We start from the raw sequence: 14,435 nt of genomic DNA on the forward strand, positions 1-14,435 counted from the left end.
ATTCCCTACAAATGTATGTACATCCACGTATATCTTTAAAAAAAAAAAAAAAGAGGAATGGAAAGCCCTTCAGGAGTGCCAGAGTAGGGAGCTCTGAAAATTCACTCCTCCATAAAAGCAACAAAAACATTAGCAAAAATGGTCAAAATCAATCTTTTCAGAATTCTGGAAATTAACCAAAGGCTTACAACAATTTCAGGAGGGTTTATTCAAGAAAAACATTTGAATCATGGTAAGAACAGTGATCTTTGTGGCATTTTAACTTACCCTGTTCCTGCTCCAAGGTAGTCTTAAAAACAAACAGACCTGTAATCATGGTGAAAACCAACAGTGTAGCAGCCCCTAGAAAGGACAGAAAGTTGGAGCTTCTCCAAAGCCCACTCTGTGATAGCTGTCACTATATGACCTGTCTGGTAGTTCCCTGGAAAACCCCACTCACAAGGCTTGTTTTTATTTGACTTGACTCAGAGCTCACCCATTGTGAACAGCAGTTTCCCGGAGGTGTTCACAGAAAACAATCATTGGCAATTGTTTAATATCTCTGCTGCTGACGTGGTCATAATAGCAGCAGTAAAGAATAAACTCACCAAAAAAACTTAAAAGGAAAAGCTGGGGAATGAGATGTCAATATCAGGCTTTGAAAAGCTCTCACATATTCCTGGGAATCTAGAAAACAACACACATATGTAGGGCTGCGCACACTCCCAGGAAAGACCTGAGAAGGCCCTAAATTCTCACCCTCTGGTTAACCAGGGGGCTCTGTGCAAGCAGGAAGTGAAGGTAAAGGCAGAGCTGTAAATTGCCTACCTGGGCATTGAAGCTATGTCCCAACGTGCATGCAAAGGCTGGCAGACTTATTGGTTCCAAGCATTTAAGGAAATATCTGTACAGTTGTTAACCTCCCACTGAGATAACTAAGTAGAGACTTTAGTGTCCACACATGGAAAAGAGTACGGACTTTACAGAATTGACTCAAGAAACTCACTAAAACCCAAATAGCAGCAGCAACAACAAAAAACCCCTGGGGAGCAGAGGGAAATCTGCTTTTCAGATTTGTCACATTTAATCATTTAAAACTTCCAATTTTCAGCCAAAAATTATGAGACATCTAAAGAAATAAGAAAGTATGGCCCATACACAGGAAAAAAAAGGAATCAATAGAAATTGTTCTGAGGAAGCTCAGACACCCAAGTAACTAGACAAAGCCCTTAAATCATCCATTTTTAAAAATTTCACTCAAAAAGATAAAGGAAATCATGTCTAAAAAATTAAAGAAAAGTATGAGAATGACGGCTTACTCAATAAAGAATGTCAATAAAGAAATAGAAATTATATAAAGGAAGCACATAGAAATTTTGGAGTTGAAAACTACAATAATGAAACAAAAATTCACCTTAGGGGCTTGACAGAAGATTTGAGCTGACAGAAGAATCTGTGAATTTGAAGATAAATCAATTCATTTGATCTAGTCTGAGGAACAAAAAGGAAAAAAAAATGAAGAAAATGAACAGAATCTCAAAGACCTGTGGCAACCACTAAGTATCTCAACATATGCATAATGGGAATCCCACAAGAAGAGGAGAGAGGAAAGGGGGGAAAAAGAACATTGGAAGAAATAATAGCCAAAAGTTTCCAAAATTTGATGAATAACATTAATCTACATATCCAAGAAACTAAATAAATTCCAACAAGGATAAATTCAAAGAGATACACATCTAGACACATCATAATCAAAGGACAAAGACAAAGAGACAATCTTGAAATCATCAAGAAAGGAGCAACTCATAACATACAGAGGATCCTCAATAAGAGTAACAGCTAAATATTTATTGGAAATGATGAAGTTCAAAAGGCAGTGGGACGATATTTTCAAAGTGCCAAAAGAAAAGACTGTCAACCAAGAATTCTGTATCCAGCAATATCGTGCAAAAATGGAGAAGCAGATTAGTGTTTGTCTAAGGCTGCAGGGTTGGGAAAAATGGGGCATGATAGCTAAATGATAGAGGATTTTTTCAGGGAGTGAAGAAAGTGTTCTAAAATTAATTGTGATAATAGTCGCCCAATTCTGTGAATACACTAAATATTATTGCACTGTATACTTTAAATGGGTGAATTGTATGGTATGTGAATTATATTTCAATACAGCTTTAGCATCCCAGTATAGGGGGGTACTAAAACAATAAAACTCTTAGAAGAAAACATAGGCATAAATCTTCATGACCTTGGATTAAGCAATGCTTTCTTAGATATGACACCAGAAATAGAGCAACAAAAAAACCCAAAAATAGAGAAGTTGTACCTCATCATAACTAAAAACTTTTGTGCTCCAAAGGGCACCATCAAGAAAGTGAAAAGACACTCCACAGAATGAAGAAAATATCTATAAATCATATATCAAATAAGGGAACTTATATACAGAATCCAGAATTATTAAAGAACTTTTGTAACTCAATAACAAAAAAGACAATAAACTCTATTGAAAATGGGCAAAGGATTTGAATACACATTTCTCCAAAAAAGATATGCAAATAGCCAATAAGCTCATGAAAAAGTGCTCAACATCATTAGTCATTAGAGAAATGCAATCAAAACCACAAAGATATATCACTTAATACCCATCAGGATGGCTATAATTTTAAAGAAGAGAAAATAATAAGTATTGGTGAGGATATAGAGAAATTGGAACCCTCATATATTGCTGGTGGGACTGTAGAGTGATACACTCACTTTGGAAAACAGTTTGGCAGCTCCTCAAAAGTTTAAACATTACGCACTAGGAATGCAAGGCCACATGAGGATCCATTGCTGCCCATGGCAGTCTCACATCACGGAGCAGGAAGCTGGAGACTGCCACTTATTCTAGAAGAGTGGTAGGGTTGTGGCACATGATTTAAATATAAGGCCTAGATTCAATTAACTTCCTTTCCATTTATTCAACACTTATTTGATGAGCCCACTGTGATTCATTGCATCGTACAAGGTGTTGGAGATGAACGTGACAGACATAAGATCTTGACCCTTTAAAGCCCTTTCTTCTGGAATGGAAAGCTCTCTGCCCCCTTGGTACAGCATTTAACCTCTAGAGTGGAGACTGTTTTCCCTTTCAAGCCTCTTGTACCTGGGACCTGAAGGAGAGGAGAGTCTTCTTTACTCTCCAAATGCCATCTCCAGGCCTTATCTCTCTCACCTTCCTTCAAAGCATCAAACTTACCACCTGCTGCCTCTCCGTGGCTGACATCTGCCTGTCCTGATCACTCCACCTCTGTCACTGATGACTTTACCACCTACCTCATTCTCTTCCACCTCTGCTCCTGTCTTCATTTTTTGACATCTTCAACAGTCTCGTGGGTAATCCTTCTGAGACAGGGTGAATCTCTAATTTCCTGTGTGCTTTCTGTGTATTTCTCCCCTCTTTTGCCCTCTCTAGAAGCTGAAGTCTAGTTTTGGGGGTTTTTCCCCCCGTTAGCACACAGCGAAGAAGAAACAAAGACTCAGAGAAAACTGCTGCAAATGCGAGACAGAAAGATTCAGACACAGGCTTGCCGAGGAGTAAGTTGGGGCTCCAGTATAAGGAAAGAGCAGCTTTAGGGGTTGTTCACAAAGAAGAGGAAAGCCTTGCAAGAGTAGAGGTCTTGCAATGGGACGGGTGAGAGGACCCATTGTTGAGAGGACCAGGAAGTGGAGTGGACAGGACTCAGTGCTAAGCTATCCTCAAGTGGGAAGGAAGTTTCCACGCACTGGGGATGTCCTGCTGTTTCTGGGAATGTATTGTGCCCTTGATCAGAACGTGGGGAAATTGGTCATCTTGTGTGGGGACGGAGGCATAGAAGGAAACGTCACATCTCCTGACCAGGCGGGACAGGAGAGGATCAGATTAGACTTTCCTAAACTCTGCGGGGCAGTGACACATCCCCACTGCCAGATATTTGTGCCTTGGCCTCTCAGTTCCTTGACTTCTCACCTCCAATGACCACTTCCTCAACTCACTTCAGACACCCACTGTCATGATGATGAAATTGTTATCAGCAATGACCAAACCCGTTCTGAACCCTAGCATCCTCTCACTACCAATCACCAGCACATACTTTGCAAACCCCATTTCAAAATGTTCTGCTTTGAAGGAGAGGAGAGAAATGAGAGCGGAATTTGAAAGGTATTATGGGGTCAAATGAGATGTTTTGTTTTTATTCCTTTCATAGGACAGATTATAGCATGTTTGGATGCTGGCAGGAAAAGTCTGGACAAGTTGGAGGAACTGTAGGAGAACAGTCCTTGAGAACAAGAAAGGGGATGGGATCCAGAGCCCATATCGAGGAGTTGGCAGGGAGAGTGGTGGGGTGAATTGTGTGCAGGTAAGACAGTAACTTTGGTGACGGAAAGTTGACAAAGCTGTTGTCTGAGGAAGTGAGGCAAGGGGAGAGGAGGCATGCATAGAGAATTTGATGGGAAAGAAGGTATAAAAGAGCCATTTTGGAGTTGGAAAAGCAAATACACTAGGGATGTAAAATAAGACCCTAGGCAGTACTGAGTACTCTTGTGAGATTTATGGTCATAGATTTACAGTGAGACTGTTCAGCAGGGCTGTGCGTTTTTCTCCAGTACCACTCAACTGCTCAGGGACAAAGAGCAGGCATCTTTTCATGTACTTATTGACCATCTGTATATCTTCTTTGGAGAAATGTCTATTCAAATCTTTTGCTCATTTTGGGGGGTTGTTTTTTTTGGTTGCTGTAGAGCTGTAGGAGTTCTTTATTTATCCTAGATATTAATCCCTTATTAGGTGTGTGATGTGCAAATATTTTCTCCCAACATGTGGATTGCCTTTTCACTCTGTTAATAGTATCCTCTGATGCACAGAAGTTTTTAATTTTGATGAAGTCTAATTTACCTATTTTTTTCTCTATTTTTTGCCTATAGTGTTGGTGTCACCTCCAAGAAATCATTGCCAAATCCAGTGTCATGAAGATTTTCACCTATGTTTTCTTCTGGGAGTTTTAGGGTTTCAGGTCTTATGTTTAGGTCTCTAATCCATTTTGAATTAACGTTTTATATAATGTAAGATAAAGGTTCGACTTCATTCTTTTGCATGTGGATATCCAGTTTTCACAACCCCGTTTGTTGAAAAGACTGTCCTTTACCCATTGAATGGTCTTGGCACCCCTGTCAAAATCATTTGATTGTATATGCAAAGGTTTCTTTCTGGTTTCTCTACTCTATTCTATTAGTCTATATGTCTATCTTTACGCCAGTACCACACTGTTTTAATTACTGTAGCTTTGTAGTAAGTTTTGAAACCAAGGAGTGTGAGAACTCCAACTTTGTTCTTTTTTAAGATTGTTTTGGCTACTCAGAGTCCCTTGAGATTCCATATGAATTTTAGGATGGATTTTTCTATTTCTGCAAAAAAAAGAAAGTCACTGGGATTTTGATAGGGATTGCATTGAATCCGTAGATCAATGCGATGCTTTAGGTAGTACTGACATCTTAACAATATTAAGTATTCCAATCCATGAAGACAGGATGTCTTTCCATTTATCAATGTCTCCTTTAATTTCTCTCAGCAATGTTTTGTAGTTTTCAGTGTACGAGTCTTTTACCTGCTTGGTTAAGTTTATTCCTAACTATTATATTCTTTTTGATGCTACTGAAAATAGAATTATTTTCTAAATTTCAGTTTCAAATTGTTCATTGTTATTGTATAGAAACACAACTGATTTTTGTGTGATGGTTTCATATCCTGCGACTTTGCTGAATTCATTTACTAGTTCCAACAGCTTTTCTTCGTTGTCGTGTTTTTTTGGTTTTTGTGGAATCTTAGTTTGCACTTATCTTTGATTCTCCCTCTATCCTCTCGCTCTCTCATTCCTTACATGCAAATAATCAACAACTCATTTCCATTTGTTTTGGTTTCACAATGTTTCTAATGTTTGACACTTTCTTTAGTCTCATTGTAATCCAATGTGATTGAATGAATATTCATATCCACAACATCTAGAGCCGTGCTTGAAGAATTTGTTTTCTAAAATAGTCTTTCTATCATGCTCTCCTGCTCAAACCTCTTGGAGCTCCATATAACAGTCGAGTTCCCAGCTTTCTCTTCCATCACCTTGGAGGCAGCACTGGTAGTTAAAAGCTTAGGCTCTGGGTCAGGAGGACCTGAGGTGGAGGCAGATAATGCTGCTTACTAGCTTTGTGACCATAGGCGTGTAATGGAGACCCTCTCAGTCTCATTTTTCTTTTCAGCTGGAAACTGGTAATGATGATAGTAATATCTACCTCACTGAGTTTTTAGGGGTGTATTAACCCATCTGGGCTGCTTTGACAAAATACTACAGACTGGGTGGATTATAAACAACAGAAATTTGTTGCTCACAGTTTTGGAGACTGGGAAGTCCAAAATCAAGGCGCTGGAATGGTCATGTTCTAGCAAGGACCCTCTTCCTGGTTCACAGCCAGCACCTTCTCTCTGCGCCTTCCCATGGGGAAAGGGACTAAAGATCTCTTTTGTAAAAGCACTAACCCATTCATGAAGACTCCAAAGGCCTCCATCTTCTAACCCGAGCATATTGGGCATTATTATTTCACCATGTGATTTTGGGGAGGACACAAACTTCAGACCACAGCAGGAAGCTTAAACAGGACCACGAACATAAAGCACTTAGTGAAACACACCCTTTCTCCTCTCTTCCTCCAAAGACACAGCTGGCACTGATCTCCTCACTCCTCTTGTCTCTATCACTCCTTTGCCACTTACCATCTCCTGCCTTGTACCGTTTAGCATTTAATTTAGCGGCAATAAATTAAGTGACTGCCAAATTTAATTAGGTGTCCTGTATTTTTATTTGTTAAATCTGACAACCCTACCACGAAGGCTTTAAGTTTCAAAAAAAAATTGTGAACAAGCATTATTCTGTGTGGAAATGAGAATATTCCCACGTGCTTAAAACAAAGTGTTTCTGTGTCAAAAGAATACAGCTTGAGACATCATTATGAAACAAGCCTTAACCACAACTATGACCTTACATGGAAAAGATATGTGATGAAAAAGCTAATGAAGAGTAACATTAACTGAAAGATCAACATGCATTGCTTTTGAATATAAATGAAAACTGCGACGTTCCTGTGAAATGCAATGCTGTCCTAAATGAAAGAATTGGCTGGGCTTCAAAAGCTTTTACAGTGAGTATATAAAATCATCATATTTGCATATCTAAATCTTCCTGGAAATACTATTGCTCTGCATGTTGAAGACATGACTTAGAACTTACAGGACACATCTTGAAGAAAGTTAGAATTATCTGGGGCATGTCCTATTGCGACTGAGGAGAACATAAATATAAATCATCCCTCTCAGCTGTATTTATCCAAGATGTCAAGGAGAATTTTTATGAGACCGAAGAACTTTTGGGCCTAGTCTTCATTTTAGCACCATATTAGAATCTGACTTGTTTTTAAAAGTCATGAATAGTTTAATACACACTGATCAAAATGAATAAGAGTACTTTTGGTGTCCCCGGGGAATCAGTGTTACCTTAGACTTGTTACACAACCAAATAGCGCAACCAAAGATTTGTGTTGATCCAGCATGTAGGTCAATTCATCACGTCCTCCACTGTGAACCACTCAGTTCTACACAGTGAAACGCAGAACTTGTCATGCAAGTAGCAGCTTACCTGAGAGCTGGACACTCTCCTATAGCTTGAACTTGGGCAATTCTCCAGTTTACTTGATTATTTTGACATAGGAAACTGATCCGTAATACAGTAGGTTATTACCCTCAGAGAGGGAAAGGAGATTTTCTTTTTAATTCAACAATATTTATTGAAAACCTAATATGGGCTAGGCATTATTTGGAAGAATGAACAAGATGGACAAAGTCCTGCTTTCATGGAGCTGGCATTCTAGCGAGCGTATTACCAAGAAGGGCTCTCCACCCCATGTGCATAGAAGCCAATACAGTCGTACACTGGTCTTTGAAAGAAGAAGTAGTTTATTATGCATTCGGTTGGTAAGGAGATAGAAGGAAAGACTCTCAACTCTTGTCTCCCTGACCCAGGGTATAGAGCAAGGTTTAAGGGATCAGGGAGGGCAGGCTGGTATTCGGAGTGCTGGCAGGATGAGCTTTGATTGGCAGATCAAAATTTTCTCTTCCGCCCATGATCCTGGCTGGTTCGCAGCCCTTGAAAAATAGTCTTAACTTTCCATTGTTAAGATGAGGTCAGCACAGTAAACAAGGGTAAAGTTCTTCTGTAGATTTCAGTTGTTGCCTTCTCTATTGATAAGAGTTTCTAGAGATTTAGTCCTCCTCTCCTTCCTGGCACAGAGAGGAAGACACCCTTCCAAATGGAGATTTCTCTTATAAATGTAAATTTCCTTTACAAATGGGTAACTTCTACTAGGCTTTCAGAGCTTTCCCTGTGTCTGCTGTTTCTTAAAAATAATCAGACTAGGGGCAGGCCCAGTGGTGCAGAGGTTAAGCTTGCACACTCTGCTTCTGTGGCCCAGGGATCCTGGGTTCCCAGGTTTCCGGGTTCAGATCCCAGGCATGGACCTAGCACTGCTCATCAAATCACGCTGTGGTGGCATCCCACATAAAATAGAGGAAGATTGGCACAGATGTTAGCTCAGTGACAATCTTCCTCAAAAAAGAAAATCAGCCTAAAAAAATTCTTATGCCAAAGAGGCATATTTTGAGGCTGGCAGATTCTGCTCTTGGTCCTGGTTACAAGTGGAGTCACACAATAAATAAGGAATAAACAAGGGAAATATCTGACAGTGGTAAGTGCTTGACAGAGAATTGAATAGGGTGGTAATGAGAGCACTGGGTGACCTTTAGGTCAACTGGTGCCCTATCAGAGGTGGTAGAATTTCAGTGCAGACCCAAAGGAGGGAAGAAGGCAGCCAAGAAGTTCTGGAAGAAGAGTATTGGAGCAAATAAGAGTACAGCAGACGGGACGAGTTTGGTGTGCTCTGAAGGAGGACCAGTGAGGTGAGACGGAGGGTGGCGCGAGGCGAGGCTGCTGTTAGGCAGAGGCCAGATTATGGAGGCCTTTAAAGAAAAATGCATGCTAAGTGTGATGGGAAACCACGGGACTTTTCAATCCAAAATTAAATACACACGCTTAACATCTTCCTTCAAAGTGAAGGTAGTGTTTTAACAATAAGAAAAAGTAAATATTTTGAAAGAAAACTAAGCAACGGGTAAAGTATTTTAATAAATTAACCTTGAAACCGACCTTCGAATTATTGTATCAGGAAGTATTTATTAAACTAAGATTTTTCAAAAAAAAAAGGAAGAATATTATCAGTCTATTTTTATTGAAAGAAATATGGTTAAAAATAATGTGTTAATTAGAACTCTGGTTAAGCATTGTGTGGCAAAGTAAAGGTCTGGTTCTAATTTCAGTTTATAGAGATGCTTAGTTTTAACGGATGTCGTAGGTGAGAAAGATCTCTCACAGAGACAGAGACTCCAATGGGAGAAGGGCGTGGCTGGCTGTGCCACTAAGTCATTGACTTGTTTTTCAGTTCCATTCAGCAATTGAACAAAGATTTTTGCTAAAATTTAGCTTAATAATTTTCCATCCTTCCTGATGTCAAATAATTGTTCTTGCAAATGAACTGAAAAGTCACACGTTTTTATATTTTTAACAAATAGATTTTAAATCCACTGAAAATCTTCATTTGGAAGATTTAAAACAAGTTTTTAAGAGTCCAGATAGGAGATTTTTTGTTAGGGACACCTATCACTTTTGGCAAAAGAAAAAAATCATATTCATATAATGACGGAAATATTTCTAAACACTCATTTTCATGCTTTCTCTACAGTATGAGCTTCTTTCTTAGTCATACTTAGAATGTTGTCTTTACCTTTGAGAGATTCTATGTGTTTTAAAATTTTTTAGAAAACCCTAGAGAGCAACAACCATTTTTGCCTTTAAAAAAGAAGATGAGAAAATGAGGCCCAAGGCAAGGTGCTGTGACAGTAGATCAAGCCGGCGTGGGACCGGTCACTCGGCTGAGGTTGGTTTACCCGTGAGGTGGAGAGGATTTGAAGAGACGCAGCAAGGTGTCTAGTATAGGATATAACGTATCATCAGGGGGAAAGCTTAGCCTTAAAGCAGTTACTGGTTGGGCAACAGCTCGAGGGACACACTCAGTGAGAAAAAAGGAGCTGATTCTGTCAATTCACACCAAAACAAATTTTTTTAAAAAAAGCAAATCAACAACAGAAAAAAAACTTTATCTGTAAATTTCCCTTTATCACTAATATAAAAGGGAGTGGGTCGGAATATTCTTTAGTGTGCCTCTAAATAAACACTTACTGCTGACCTCCTGCAGCTTCTTTTTCTCTTGAAGTTTACTATCAATATTTATTTCAATATGATTCATCTGGACAAAAATGTTCTTTAGGTGAACACTTGGTGGTATCTGGCTCAGTTTGGCACCCACGGGAGACAGCCCTGGTGCTAGCGGCTGACAGTGGAGATGATGACCAGGCTTGGGGTGGGCAGTAGCAGGAAAGAATAAGTAACAGATCTTGCCAGACCACTGTGGTGTCTTCATTCCACTCCAGGCCTAGTCTGAAATAGTGGCATCATTATAATTGATTCAGGGAAATGTGGTCTCAGCAGCTACTGAGGAGCAGGAAGAGAGGGAAGAAAATAAGCCAAGAGGAATAAAATGTGGCTGTTCTCTAGACCACAGATATCTTCATTGAAAAATTCTGTTTTGCTCCTGTTGCCAGAATTTTTTTTACCAAGTCACAAGTCAAAAATAATCAAATATCCTGAAACTTCCGAATACAAGACACACATGTTGGACCAAATTTTTCACTTCTTACTAAGAGTTTACTATAATGATAATTTTGTTTATTGCCTATTACCTATTCACAACTCTGGTACTTCACCAATAAGGTCAGTGATATCAAGGTCTCAAAAGAGAGAATTTGTCAATTGATGTGCTTATCAGTTATTAATATCATTTCACAGCTATAAAATTAACAAACGGCAAAGCATTATACAAAACAAGAGCCAATGGACCCAATTTTAAAAGGAGGTAAAAACCTGAGTATATGAGTTAATCACATTAAATTAACAAACGAGCAGAGCTGAAATACCTGCTCAGGAAACCGTTGGTCCAAAGATAGCACGTGCTAAAAGCCATTTAAAAGCCAGCATAGACAAAGGCTAGATTAGTATTCCAAAGTCCAAATTCTATTTTTCTTCCTCATGCTCAAACATGTGAAAGGAAAGAGAAAAGGGAGGCAGAAAATTTCTTTTTAAGCGTCTAAAAATAATAGTAAATGAAAGGACACCTGGTTAACGGGAGCTTGTACAATTTTCTCTTTCTTATACACGATTCTTGATCAAATTTAAAGGTTCATTTTAGAATCTGTATCTCTTACTTTGAAGCTGTTGAAATTCTAGCAACATCACCAGCAACAAAACACCAGGTAATCCTTCAGAATGTTCAAAATAACCTTTGCCTGTAAAACTGCTCTTTGCCCCCTGGTGGTGAAAGCATTATTATTTAATTTTTTAAAAGTTAAACGACTTTAATTACAGAGTCTTGGCACTAAAAATCCTTTTGTGGTGAGTAAATATAATAAAGAATTATCTATTAGAAGAGGAGAGAGATGAAGATGGGCCGTAGGCGGGGGAAAAGAATTTAAATTTCCTGTATCTTACCATTTGGAACCGAGTTTTCCTTAATCTATCTCTGTTTGTGTGTTAATTATATTGTTAATTCAGCATTATTTTAAAATGCTGCCTCCTTGTAATAAATTTAATAATAGGCATTTATGAGACATGGAATTTCTATGCATAAACCAACGTCTGAGCAGTGGCCTGTTGAGTGAGGCAAATGGCAACTGTGTACTGTTTTCTTTTGTATTCCAATTTGGCATCCCAGACAATATTGGGACTCAGGGGCAGAATGCCAAAACCAAGCCGTTCAGCCTGAAAGAATAGATGATGAAGAGGTCTGCTAAAATTTTGTTTTGCAGACTAATTGGAGCCTTTGTATATGAGGAAAATACAGCCATTGCTGTGCTCCAGCTGAATTGAAGGCTAAGAAGGAGAGACTATCCTCTTTGGTTGGTTAAAGGAAAAAGGAGAAAAACTGATTTTCAAATTTTAAAAAGTGATTCAAGTGAGTTACTAGAAACCTTTGAAAAACTAATACAATCTTGGAACTGTGGAAGACGTTAGAAGAAAGAAATTTTAACGTGGATTCTATCATGACACATTAAAGCCTATATAAAGCCAAAAACATAATTATCAGAAAATACAGAGCTGTTTCAGGGTAAGACAATGACCAATGAGTCTTTAATGACTAAATCGTTGAATGTGAAAATTTTCCCTCCCTTTTGTTCAATGGGTCACATACTTTTAATTAGGTATCTATTGTATGTACCCTTAAGATGAATTTAGCAGGAAAATCATGAATGTTTATGGAGTTGGAACAAAACAATTAATCTGGCTTTGAGAACTAGTCGTGATTTTGTAAAGGCAGCCTTATTTCCCACCGTCTTGGGCAGGCAAGTGATTGGATAAATGTCTGGTGAAGTGAGCATCACAGCCTAAGCTTAATTACAAATGACTTTAAAGACAAAATCTAAACATTTAAGAATAGATAACAATTATTTACAGAACTCTTAACACAAGGTAGATGGAGATGTCTCATAAAATAATAGCAACATTTAAATAGCAATTACTATACACCAGGCACTAATTATCTCACTTAACTTCCAAACCGTTTTGGTAGTATTTTATGATTTGCGGAGTATTATTACCCTAATTTTGCAGATGAGGAAACTGAAACATGGGGATCATCTGGCTAGTAAGTCAGGGAGCCAGGATTCAAATTTAATCAGACTGGCTTTAGAGTCTGTATTCTTAGACACTATGAGATTATTTGAGTAAATAGTACATTATTCAGAGAGGTGAAAACCATACTGTCAACATGTTAGAAATATATTATTTATAACATGAAGAACATCTATATTTATTTACGAGGACCTTCAAAATGATTAAAATTCAATACTGCAATAAAAAAGGGATTATTTTCCAAGAAGGTGCTGCCCCAAAACAATATTTTTCTAACCTTTGTCAGCTCAATATGAGTTTGCGAAGGATGTTTGGATAAATAAATTACTGAGTGAAGACAATGTTCCATTAAGGAACAATGATAGCTTAGAACTTCAAGTCTGTGTATTTGAGAAACAGCCATAAAGGGGCAAAAGAGAAATTTTCAAGATTTAATGAGACCCAGACATTTCCAAATCATGGGACAAATAGGCCGCTTATGGTGATTTTAAGAAAGGTTTGGATTTTTGCTATAATAGGTATCATATTCAATTCTGTGCATATATAGTTAATCTGATCTTACCCAAAAGTGAGTGATAGATTACCTCTTGGGTCCTACTGTCTATGAAATTACCAGTGCTCTTTCACCTCCCCCCTGGAAAGAAGTGGTCATTGTGATGTTCAAGTTCGTGTATAACAAGAAGAAAACTCTTTCCATCCCCCTGTGTGTGGGTAACCCATCCACTACTCTGGATTCTCCCTGCTCTCCTCATTGCCAGTGGCATATTCTTCCAATGCTTTTTAGCCACACACTATCATGGTCATAGCTTGAACTTTGTCAACACCAGAAACTACAAATTGATGCAATTTAAAAAAATTCGTTATATATGAGCTGATATGTTTCCAGCTCACTTGCCTAAGTGCCATGTTAAAAACAATTAGGTGTCTTCCTTGAGACCTTCACTCTGGGTTTGCTCTGTGGTCATTTATGTAACCCCTTATGTTGAACATTTAGTTCATTCATTTTCTGCCCTCCTTCTTCAAGACATTTAAGCCTTCAACTGATCTTTGAAGTTAATGCCTTCACTACATCCCACAAGATTTTCTACAGTTTGAGTATGATATACTTAGGTGTGATTTTTTGTTTGTTTGTTTGTTTTGCATTTATCCTACATGGAATTTGCTAAGCTTATTGCATCTTTGGGGTTGTGTTTTTCTGTTTCTTTCTTTTTTTTTTTTTTGAGGAAGATTAGCCCTGAGCTAACTACTGCCAATCCTCCTTTTTTTTTGCTGTGGAAGACTGGCCCTGAGCTAACATCCATGCCCATCTTCCTCTACTTTATATGTGGGATGCCTACCACAGCACAGGGTGCCAAGCGATGCCATGTCTACACCCCGGATCCACACCGGGGAACCCTGGGCCGCGGAGAAGCGGAACGTGCAAATTTAACTGCTGCGCCACCGGGCCAGCCCCTCTGTTTCTTTTTTAAACAGCCTTATTGAGATATAATTGACAAACCACACAATTCACCCATTTAAAGTATACAAGTCAATGCTTTTTAGTATGTTCACGAGGTTATGCAACCACCACCACAACCTAATTTTAGAACATCTAGAACATCTTCA

Source organism: Equus caballus, chromosome 29 (assembly GCF_041296265.1).
Source record: "Equus caballus isolate H_3958 breed thoroughbred chromosome 29, TB-T2T, whole genome shotgun sequence".
NCBI lineage: Eukaryota > Metazoa > Chordata > Mammalia > Perissodactyla > Equidae > Equus > Equus caballus.